Raw genomic sequence first — 9,300 nt, forward strand, 5'->3', positions numbered from 1 at the left:
TGTTGTATCTCAGCTGTGCTTTGACCTTAAGGGTGGGGAATCTGCCCTTCTGGCTCTCCTAGAGCTGAGCCTGCTGATTTTTAAATTTCAGGTGTTAGGCCCCACTGATTGTTAGGCCTTTCTGGTTTTCAGAACCAAATGTTATGGGATTCGTTTCCCCAAGCCTGGAATGCTGGGTGTGGATCTGCTCCTCTCCCCTCTCTGCACCCACTGTTCCCTCTCTCCCACAGAGAGTCCCATGGGTCCTTTTAGTTCCTGACTGCATCTCTGCCCTTCCTACCTCCTTGGCTGTGGCCTCTTATTTACATTTAACTGTGGAGAGTCTGTTCTGCCAGTCTTTGGGTCATTTTCTGTGTTATTTATACTGATGTGGGTGGTGTTGTATCCATGGGACAAGGTGAGCTTAGGATCCTACTACTCTGCCATCTAACATGAAAGTCTCCCTGATTTAAAAAAAAAAAAATGAATTGTCCCATTTTTTAAATTATCAGTAGAAAAACATGGCTCAACATGAACACAAACATATTTTGAACAGTAACTAACACGTAAAGGTTATTAGGAAATTTATTAGCTGAAAAATAAAATCAGTGACTTTTGCACAATAGGTAATTGGTTTTAGCATTGCCACACCGCAAATTGAATTTTCGTCTTCTAGAAAGACATTTTGTAGTTAAATTACACACCCAGAAGTCATGCAGCTCTAAGCAGATGCTTCAGGGATGCATGACTGAGGCTATTCTTTCACTGCTGTGGACGACGCCAACAGCTGCTTTGAGTGTTTCAGCCAGAATTATTTCAGCTGCATTTTACAACGTGGAGATCTGAAATTCCAGCAAGAAGTGATTTCAAGAGCTAAAATAGATTGAATTAAAAGCAGCTTACTGAAGAAAATTTTCATTTTGCTTGAAATGAAATGGTCAGAGGAGGCAGCCATAACACAGGTTATCTCAGATTTCATGATTTGATGTCAATTCTGCTATTTCCAAAGCATATGGTTCTATCATCGGTTAGAAATATAAACTAGCAGCATTCCAAGTCTTGTCATTAGTATCTTGGCCAATTATAACCTCTTCCTGCTAGCCAAGAGCCTAGCTGAGAGAAATGGTATTTGAGGAACATTGTCTGAGGGACTTTTCACTCTTATATTCTCAATTCTTTTTTTTTTTTTAAGTTTTTTTTTTTTTTTTTTTTTTAAGGAGGCAGCTCCCAGCGGAGGAGCCCGATGTGGGACTCGATCCCGGAACGCCGGGATCACGCCCTGAGCCGAAGGCAGATGCCTAATGACTGCGCTACCCAGGTGCCCCTTATATTCTCAATTCTATCCAAGGATCAAGTTATACACTAGAAAGCTACTATTTAGTCTGGAACGTTTTGTGGAATTTCTTTCATTGAGTTATTCTTAAGTACTATAATTTTCCTTTTTATCAAAGTTTACATAAAGAAAACAGCTTTGTGAAATTCACCTGTTTTATTGTAATAATAGAGAATACCATTTGCTGCTTTATCCAGTTGTCTCTTATAATGAAGTTCTGTGAAAATTCCTTCTACAATTCAGTTGTGAAAACTCTTTCTCCTCCCTAAAAGCCTTCCTCCTTTCTGATAATAAGAATCAAATAACCATACATCTTTTCAGTCTAGTTTAAAGATGCATCAGGCAAGCACTGAATTTTAAGGCATTATGTTGGCCTTCAATTACATGTCTCTATTCTTCTTTCAGTTAGTCCTGATTTTCTACAATTTAATTAGTAACTTTTCCTCTCTCTCTCTCTAGATAGAGCACAAGCGGAGGGTGGGGAGAGGGAGAGAGAGAGAATCTTAAGCAGGATCCCCAACAGGGGGCTCGATCTCAGGACCCTGAGATCATGACCTGAGCCAAAATCTAGAGTCAGACACTTAAAACCAACTGAGCCATTCAGGTGCCCTTAATTAGTAACTTTAATAAAGAATATTTTTATTGTATGTCTCCTTTTTTTAAAGATTTTATTGGGGGGGAGATAGAGAAAGAGAGAGAAAGTGTGAGCACATGAGCACGAGCCAGGGGGTTGGGAGGGAGGGCCAGAGGGAGAAGCAAACTCCCTGTTGAGCATGGAGCCCAATGTGGGGCTCAATCCCTGGACCTTGGGATCATGACCTGAGCCAAAGGCAGGCCCTTAACTGACTGAGCCACCCAGGTGCCCCTTTATGTCTTCTTTGTAGTCACTTTTAATTTTTTTTAAATGAAGCAGTGTATGTATATGTATTTAATGTGTATATATAAATGAAATATAAAATAACAATGAATTTAGAATGTAAAGACTTTCTGTGTATGTATTACCACAAATGTGTGAACATGTAGACACACACAGAGTCAGTTTCTTTTAAATATACAGACCTATTTCATTTAATTCATTTTATAACCAACTAAGAGTTTGGCATTGTACCAGAAAGGAAAGACCCAAAATAAATTACATGGTCATTGACTTTAAGACCATCAGGGGAGACAGAAAACATACCTTTGCTCTTATACCACCTTTTAATGGGGCTAACCTGGACTATTCTGTTTAATACTGCACCGTGCCCATCTTTTCTCACCCCTTGCACTGATACCCTACCATCCGTTTCTCTTTTCTATATCACTTATCACTTTCTAACCATCAGTGGATTTATTATGTTTATTGTTCATTGTCCATTTCCCTTGATTCTAATCTAAGTTCCAGGAGGACAGAGATATTTGTACATTTTGTTCAATGACCTCTTTATTCCAACTGCCTTAAGGAATGTCTGGCACATAGTAGCCACGTAATAAATATTTGAATAATTGTAATACAAGTGCTATGGGTACACATAGAAAAGAATGCCTAGTTCATTGTAAGGGCATGAAAAAAAACTTCCATTGAGGGAGTGACAACAGAGTTCTGTAGGTGGCGACTGAAAGGTATTTCAGGCACAAGCCCAGAAAACTCATGGATAAGAAGGTCAATGCATGGTAATACTGAAGGTAGAACCCATGGGTTGGTCTGCACATGACCTTCTACCATCTGAGGTAATCTTCAGTCCTTCCTCTCCACCTCTCCGGCTGTATAGTCCAAGCAGCTTCAGTTCAAACACGGAGACTGAAACATATGCTGAGGCACCAAAGGGCAGAACATTCATGTAGAAAATGGTATGTAGGGAAAAGGAATGAATCTTTAAATATTTTTATACAGAAAACAATGCAGAGTCACTGGGATAGTACTGTATTACTATTTAGGGTTTTTTTGTTTGTTTTTAATTAATTGATTGAGCGGCACCTGGGTGGTTCAGTCAGTTAAGTGTCTGATTCTTGGTTTTGGCTCAGGTTGTGATCTCATGGGTCGTGAGACCGTGCCCCACATGTGGGCTCTGTGCTCAGCAGGAAGTGTCCACTTGGGGATTCTCTCCCTCTGCCCTCCCCCCACTCATATGTGCATTCTCTCTTTCTCTCTCTCTCTCAAATAAAATAAATCTGTAAAAAAATTGATTGAAAATGAAGTGTGATTTTCATATAACACTAGTTTCAGGCATACAACATCAAGGATTTGATATTTGTATATATTGTGAAATGATCACCACAGTAAGTCTAACATCTGTCATCTTACATAGTTACAAAAATTTATTTTCTTGGAACTTTTATTTACTTTTTTTCCCCAATTTTTAAATTCTAGTTAATTAACACATGGTAAAATTGGTTTCAGGTGTAGAACTTAGTGATTCATCACTTACGTAATACACCCAGTGCTTAACACAAGTGACCGTCCTTAATACCTATCACCCAAGTAGCCCATAGCCTTCCCACCTCCCCTACAGCAGCCCTTAGTTTGTTCTCTATAATTAAGAGTCTCTTATGGTTTGCTTCCTTCTTTTTTTTTCCTCTTCCCTATGTTCATCTGTTTTCTTATATTCCACATATGAGTGAAATCATATGGTATTTGTCTTTGACTGACTTATTTCAATTAGCGTAATAAACTCTAGCTCCATCCACGTCATTGCAAATGGCAAGACTTCATTCTTTTTGATGGCTGAGTAATATTGGGATATCTCTATCTCTATATCTCTATATATCTCTATATATCTCTATATATCTCTATATAGAGATATATAGAGATATATAGAGATATATAGAGATATATATATATCTCTATCTATATAGAGATATATAGAGATATATAGAGATATATAGAGATATATAGAGATATATAGAGATATATAGAGATATATATATATCTCTATCTATATAGAGATATATAGAGATATATAGAGATATATATATATCTCTATCTATATAGAGATATATAGAGATATATAGAGATATATATAACCTTTATCCATTCATCAGTCAGTGGATATTTGTGTTCTTTCTATATTTCGGCTATTGTTGATAGTGCTGCTATAAACATCAGGGTGCATGTCCCCTCCAAATCAGTATTTTTGTGTCCTTTGGTTAAATGCCTAGTAGTGCAGTTGCTAGGCCATAGGGTAGTTCTATTTTTAACTTTTTGAGGAACCTCCATACTGTGTTCCAGAGTGGCTGCACCAGTTTGCATTCCCACCAGCAGTGTATGAGGGTTCCGTTATCTCCGCATTCTTGCCAACATCTGTTGTTTTCTGTGCTGTTAATTTTAGCCATTCTGACTGGTGCGAGGTGGTATCTCATTGTGGTTTTGAATTGTATTTCCCTGATGGGGGGTGATGTTGAGCACCATCCATTTCATGTATCTGTTACCCATCTCTGTGTCTTCTTTGGAAAAATACCTGTTCGTATATTCTGCCTATTTCTTAACTGGATAATTTATTTTTGGGTTGTTGAGTTTGCTAAGTTCTTTACAGATTTTGGATATTAACCCTTTATCAGATATGTCATTTGCAAATATCTTCTCCCATTCCGTAGGTTGTGTTTTAGTTTTGTTGATTGTTTCCTTTGCTGTGCAGAACCTTTTTATCTTGATAAAGTCCCAATAGTTTTTTTACTTTTGTTTCCCTTGATGTGTCTAATAAGAAGTTGCTTCAGCTAAGGTCAGAGAGGTTGGTGCCTGTGTTCTTCTCTAGGTTTTTGATAGTTTCCTCTCTCACGTTTAGGTTTTCATCTATTCTGAATTTATTTTTGTGTTTGGCATAAGAAGTGTTATAGTCTGAGTCTTTTGTATGTTGCTGTCTTGTTTTCCCAACATTTGTTGAAGAGACTGTCTTTTATTCATTGGATAGTCTTTCTTTCTTTGTCGAAGATTAGTTGACCATATAGTTGAGAGTCCATTTCTGGGTTTTCTATTCTGTTCCATTGATCTATGTGTCTGTTTTGGTGCCAGTACCATACTGTCTTGATAACTACAGATTTGTAATAGAGCTTGAAGTCTGGAATTGTGATGCCTCTTGCTTTGCTTTTCTTTTTCAATATTGCTTTGGCTATTTGGGGTCTTTTGTGGTCCCATACAAATTTTAGGATTGTTTGTTCTAACTCTGTGAAAAATACTGGTGGCATTTCTTTCTTTTTTTTTTTTTTAGATTTTATTTATTTATTTTAGAGAGAGCAGGGGGAGGGGCAGAAGGAGAGAATCTCAAGCAGACTCCACAGTGAGCATGGAGCCTGACATTGGGCTCAATCTCACAACTCTGAGATCATGATCTGAGCCGAAATCAAAAGTCAGATGCTTAACTGACTGAGCCACCCCAGCGCCCCAAATGCTGGTGGTATTTTGATAGGGATTGCATTAAATGTATAGATTGCTTTGGGTAGTATGGACATTTAAACAATATTTGTTCTTCCAATCCATGAGCATGGAATGCTTTTTCATTTCTTTGTGTCCTCTTCAATTCCTTTCATAAGTGTTCTACAGTTTTCAGAGGACAGATTCTTTACCTCTTTGGCTAGGTTTATTCCTAGGTATCTTAGGGGTTTTGGTGCAATTGAAAATGGGATTAATTCCTTGATTTTTCTTCAGTACTGGTGTATAGAAATGCAACAGATTCAGTACATTGATTTTATATCCTGCGACTTTGCTGAATTTGTGTATCAGTTCTAGTAATTTTTTGGTGGAGTTTTTTGGGTTTTCTACAGAGTATCATGTCATCTGCAAATAGTGCAAGTTTGACTTCTTCCTTGCCTATTTGAATGCCTTTTAGTTGGTTTTGCTGTCTGGTTGCTGAAGCTAGGACTTCCAGTACTATGTTAAAAAGCAATGGTGAGAGTGGAAATCCCTGTCATATTCCTGACCATAGAGGAAAAACTCTCAGTATTTCCCCATTGAGGATGATATTAGCTGTGGGTCTTTTAAATATGGCCTTTATGATGTTGAGGTATGTTCCCTCTATCTCTACTTTGTTCAGGGTTTTTATCAAGAATCGATGCTATATTTTGTCAGATGGTTTTCCTGAATCTATTGAGAAGATCTGGTTCTTATCCCTTCTTTTATTATGGTGTATCATGTTGATTGATTTGCAAATGTTGAACCATTCCTGCTGTCCAGGAATAAATTCCACTTGATCATTGTGAATAATTCTCAAACTGTTCCAAAAAATAGAAATGGAAGTAAAATTTCCAAGCTCCTTCTATAAGGTCAACACTGCCTTGATTCCAAAACCAGGCAAAGACCCCACTAAAAAGGAGAATTACAGGCCAATTTTTCCCTGATGAACATGGATGCAAAAATTCTTAACAAGATACGAACAAATAAAATATTATGATAACTTTTAAGATCTCTCAGCAACATTAAAATATGCAATACAGTATTAGTAACTATAGTCACCATGCTGTACATTACATCCCCAGGACTTGTTTATTTTATAACTGGAAGTTCTCACCTTTTGAGCTCCTTCACCCATTTCTCTCCCTCCACACCCCCTTCTCCACCCTTCTGCCTCTTGCAATCACCAGTCTGTTCTCTGTATCTGTGAGCTGGGTTTTGGTTTTTGTTTTTGCTATTTCGGATTCCATATATAAGTGAGATCATGTGGTATTTGTCTTTTCCTAGCCAACTTATTTCACTTAATGCCCTGGAGGTCCATCCATGCTGTGACAAATGACAAGATTTCATTCTTTTTTATGGTTGAATAATATTCTGTTGTGTATTGTGTGTGTGTGTACACATGTATGTACACACAATGTTTTCTTTATCCATTCACCCATGGATGGAGAGTTAGGTTGTTTCCATGTCTGGGCTATTGTAGATAACGCTGCAATGAACAGGAGGGGTTCATATATCTTTTTGACTTCATGTTTTTATTTCTTTTGGATAAACACCCGCGTGGAATTGTTGTATTATATGATAGCTCTATCCATTTTTTTTTGAGGCATCTCCATACCGTTTCCATAGTGGCTGCACCAGTTTACGTTCCTACCAACAGTGCATGAGGGTTCCCTTTTCTCCACATCTATGCCAGCACTTTGTATTTCTTGTCTTGTTGATAATAGCCATTCTGACTTGTGTGAGGGGATATCTTCTTGTCCTTTGTTTTGCCTATCCCTGATGATTGGTGCTGTTGAGCAGCTTTTCCTGTGTCTTGGCCATTTGAATGTCTTTGGAAAAATGTCTCTTCAGATTCTCTGCCCATTTTTAAATCAGATTGTCCACTTTTTTTTTCTACTATTGAGTTGTATGAATTCTTTATATATTTTGACTGTTAGCCCATTATCAGCTATATGATTTGCATTTATTTTCTCCCATTCAGCAGGTTGCCTTTTTGTTTTGTTGATGGGTCTCCTTTGCTGTGCAGAAGCTTTTTAGTTTGATATAATCCACTTTTTTTGCTTTTATTTCTTCTTTTTTAAAAAATGTGATAAAAAAATATATATAACATAAAATTTATCTTTTTAATGAGTGTACAATTCATTGGTATTAAGTATATTCACGATGTTATGCAACCATCACCACTATTGATCTCTGGAATTTTTTATCATCTCAAAGTCTGTACCCATTAAACAATAACTCTCTTTTAGCTCCTTCCCTTTATTCCTGGCAACCTCTGATCTTCTTTCTGTCATTATGAATCTGTCTGTTCTAGGTTATTCACATAAGTGGAATCATACAATATTTGTTCTTTCGTCTGGCTTATTTCACCTAGCATATTTTCAGGATTCATCTGTGTTGTAGCATATGTCAGATTTCACTCCTATTTAAGGCTGAATAATATTCCATTATATGTATATAGCGCATTCCGTTATTGTAAGATAGTAGAAAATATATATATTGGTCTCTGCCCCCAATTCCTGGGCACAAAGCTTCTAAAACCCTTGTAATTTCCTAAGTTATAAGAACACTAGGGGCAATCTTGTTGTTGTTGTTGTTGTTTAGATTTTATTCATTTATTTGAGAGAGAGAGAGAGAGAGAGTACAAGCAAGGGGAGTGGCAGGGAGAGGGAGAAACATGCTCCCACTGAGCAGAGAGCCCAATGTGGGGCTCGATCCCAGGACCCTGGGATCATGACCTGAGCCGAAGGCAGACGCTTAACCGACTAAGCCACCCAGGCGTTCCAAAGGGCAATCTTGTTTTAATACTTGGTTTTTGACAACATCCCTGATATAGGGCTTCTAAAACTCTTCTAATTCCTCATTAATAAGAGATTAGGAGCATCTTTTGTTCTAGTGAGGTGCCTCTAGGTAGGCTCCTGGATAGGGGACTTTACCAGAAAGACTAAGCCATGATTAGAGTCTTAGAATTTTCTGCCTTACCTCTCTCCTCTAGAGAGGCAAAAGGGGCTGGAAATGACATTAATAATTGATCATCACTATGTGAGGAAGCCTCCACAAAATCCCAAAAGTAGGGGGTTCAGAAAGCTTCCAGGTTTGTGAACACATCCATACTGGGAGGATGATGCACCCCAACTCTATGGGGACAAAAGCTCCTTCATTCAGGAACATCTGAGACCTTACCCTACACATCGCTTCATCTGGCTGTTTACCCGTTATCATATCTTTCGATAATCTGGAAGATGTGTTTCCCTGAGTTCAGTGAGCCACTTTGGCAAATTAACTGAACCCAGGGTCATTAGAACCTGCAATCTATAGCTGATTGGTCAGAAGCACAGGTGATAACCTGCAGCTGCAGCTGGCTTCTGAAATGTGTGTATGTGTGTGGGGCAGTGGGTAGGAACAGTCTGTGGGACGAAACCCTGAAGCTGTGGGATCCAGTGCTGTCTCTGGGTAGGTAGTATCAGGATTGAGTTAGATTGTAGGACACTCAGCTGGTGTCAGAAACTTGCTAGTTGTCGGGGGGAGAAAACAGCTACACATTTGTTGGCCAGAAGTGTCAGAAATAAATGTTTTGCCTGTGAAGTACAGGAGATACACAGGAGATAGACTGAATTAGGTA

This window comes from Ursus maritimus, unplaced genomic scaffold (assembly GCF_017311325.1).
Source record: "Ursus maritimus isolate PB19 unplaced genomic scaffold, ASM1731132v1 scaffold_13, whole genome shotgun sequence".
NCBI classification, from domain to species: Eukaryota; Metazoa; Chordata; class Mammalia; order Carnivora; family Ursidae; genus Ursus; species Ursus maritimus.